We start from the raw sequence: 3,297 nt of genomic DNA, 5'->3' as shown, positions 1-3,297 counted from the left end.
AATGTGGAGGTAGCCAAGCCTTTATGGTGAGATGAACCATGGGTAAATGTTATGTCTCTGTGTGCTTGATCTGAAATGGATATCTGATTAGCTAGGGTTTGAGTGATATCTAGTTTATAGAACATATCACCCTGTGCTCTCTATTTGCTATGACTTGCTAGTTTTAGCTTCATATTTTAGGTATTAATTAGCTTTCTATATTCATATATCTTGCTAGAATTTGAACTAAGTCTGAGCATTTGAGGTCATCCAGCAGGGCCTGGCATCAGCACGGCAGTGCGGGACCACGACAGTGCTATGTATAGAGTGTCTGCCGCTTTAGAATTTGATTCTGATTGGAGTTGAGTTTTTGCAGGTAGCCTATTCACCCCCTCTAGGCATACTAGATCCTTACATCTTCAATTTGACTCTTATGAACCTTCACTCATACGCTTAGCAAAATAGTTAGATCACAGTATTGTGTCGGTCACCAAGCACTAAAAACACTACATAAATGGCATATGACACATTTCCTTTTCAGAGGGCATTGTAGAAGGAAGCCTAACAACGGAGTACGTGGCAAGGGAAATGGCATATGACACATTTCCCTTTGGTTCATCGTGTGGCGGGGGTCTGTACCATGTATTCTCCCTATCCCTTTAGAGGGGTCTTGTCAATCTGGACCGCCTTGAGGGCGGGGCCCATAACCTGCCCCCTTCGTGCATGCCTAGTTTGGCTATAGCGCCTAGGGTACTCATACATAGGGGCACTAACAACCACGTGATGTCGGAGTGGAGCCTGCCTAGCACCCATAGTATCGACTCACTAAACCCATCATCGTCTAGTGTCACCATTTCTACCACTTGCCCCTAACCTCACTTGGTGCTCCTATAGCCTCTACCTCGCCTGATGTTGTCCATCCTTGAACCTATCTAGCTTCACCCTTGCCCCTACCCCTCCATCGCTCTAGTTTCAGTACCACCCCAATCGTTGCTCGAGCCTTGACAATGATGTGCACCACCTCCGTCTGGTGAAGGTGAGTTTTTTATTGATTAATAACTTAGTTATTTTGTCAAATAGTAATATATTATGTTAGTTCATTGATTACTAACAAATTTATTTTACATAGTTAGGTAGATTGTTAGTTAGGTATTTATAGTTAGTATATTTGTTAGAATTTAGTTAATTAATATTTGTGAACACAAGGTTGGTACATGCCCTTATGGTTTGGATTTGTGAAAAGTGATTGTCATGGAGTAGCATCTTGGGTTGAGTCATGTGGACTAACCGGGGTGTGAGTATGTGCAACATGTTTCTTGGCTCGTGATGTGCAGGTGTGGAGTCTTAAGGTAGTGGTCAACGACAAATGTGAAGATCTTGCATGTTTATGTCGATAGACTAGTAGTGATGAAGGATAAGCACTTGATCTTGACTAAGTGACTGGAGAAGTTGGGCAACTAATTGCGGTGGCTAACACCTAGGGGCATCAGTAGGCATGAGGACATTGTAGAGCATATTGTGTTGCCAACAAAGTTGAGGGTCAACGGGATATGTGTCTTATTGTCTAGGACGTGGGGGAACATATGGAGTATGCTACATGTGGAGTTTTTATGGTTGAGCCTCAAAACCACCCAACAATGTTTGGCAGATTTCACCTCAAAACCTTACAATGTAGTTCTAGAGAGAATTGAAGGCGACATGCGGAGCCATCACGAAGGATACACCATGGTGAAGCAACTTCATGAAGGAAGAATGGTCTTATATCATCATAATGAGAGTTGATCCATTTTGCCTCTAGTTGAGTGGATAAACTCTATGTATCTAGGGGTATATTAGGAACGTAAAAACATCCTTTTATAAATAAGGAGGATGTTGGTGTTTGGTACCGGTAACACACTACGGGATGTATGACGTACTTCTTTTTGTGGTTGGCGAGATTGACTATAGCTCATAGTTCATGCTTACCACGATGGAACATAAGAGTTTATACAAGTTCGGGCCACCAAAATGTGTAATGCCCCTATTTGCTGTGTGGATTATTTTGCTTTCCTAGGAACCATGTCCCCAAAGTTGATGATGACCTCCTTATCAACAATGGGGAACAATTGGTCATTCTGCTCTTCTGGTGTTGGTGGAGGATGCTGACCCCATCACAGAGGTGGCAGCGAGAGTTCCTGGAAGTGTCGACCGTAGTCGATTGAGTTCTTGAAGTCCCTACAATTGTGTAGGTGTGGTGCATCTCTTTGTGATAAGGATATGCATGGGCCGTCGAGGATGTCATCCAACAATCACATGTTGTTGCCACGAGGGGCGCCTTGTAGGCGCGCTGGCGATGGTCTGGTGATGTTGACTTCTTCCCTCAACCTTTTGTCCAGTGGCACTCTTGTCATGGGGCATCTTCTTTTTCTCGAGTTTGACCTTCCATTGCTCGATGAGGTCATGAGCCTACTCGTTTGTGGTGATGTATCTATCCATGTTGCAGAAGAACTGCATCGAGGTAGTCAGAGCTTTATGGAGGATGGCGTTTCCAAAGGCCTAGTCACGAGATCCATGATAGAAGTATTCGATTTACTGGTGCCTTAGTGACATTGGGAATGTGGTTCCTTATCGACTAAAAATGCTTCAAGAAGGACCAAAGGGATTCATCGTTCTTGCGCTTGATGGACTTGAGGTCCCATGGCTACACCGTCTTATCAGAGAGCATCTGAAAGTTGGCGACAAATTGGTCGTAGAAGTCGATTTAGTTGTTGATGTAGTGGTGATGGAGGTGGCAATGCCACTGGAGTGCGTCCTGTCCCAGCACAATGGGAAGGTATGCTGCCACCAAGCCTTCAGTTACTCTGGTAGCTCGGGCGGTAGTGGAGTAGACAGTCAACCAACTGCTCGGGTCCTGCTTAGTTTCATACTTGTCGACTTTTGAGACCTTGGATTTTGTGGCCATTGTACGCGTGAGGTCTATCGGTGAAGGCCGAGACCCCGAACACGCCTCGAGGGGCCTATGCACACCTCGAGCATGCTCAGGACGTTCTAGGCATCATGGCAATGATCGTGGAAAGCGGTTGCCCAAGTGATCATGGACCGAGCGAGTATTTGTAGGGATGTTCATTGAAGCTATGATAGAATGAGTCTGGGTTGCGCCTCTGTTGTGGGATGATGTGGTTCCGATCGTATTCTTCTCGGCACCTTAGCTCTTTGTCGTGTTGTCATGTGAGTGATACCTCGATGTTGTTCCATGCCCTACAATGACTGTTGATGTGGTTACGTGCGTCTTCCTCAGTAGGAGCCATCGACACGAAATGATTTGCCGCCTGAGTAAGG

The sequence above is a fragment of the Zea mays genome, chromosome 3, assembly GCF_902167145.1.
Source record: "Zea mays cultivar B73 chromosome 3, Zm-B73-REFERENCE-NAM-5.0, whole genome shotgun sequence".
Taxonomy (NCBI): Eukaryota; Viridiplantae; Streptophyta; class Magnoliopsida; order Poales; family Poaceae; genus Zea; species Zea mays.
Note: the sequence above shows the minus strand (reverse complement) of the source record.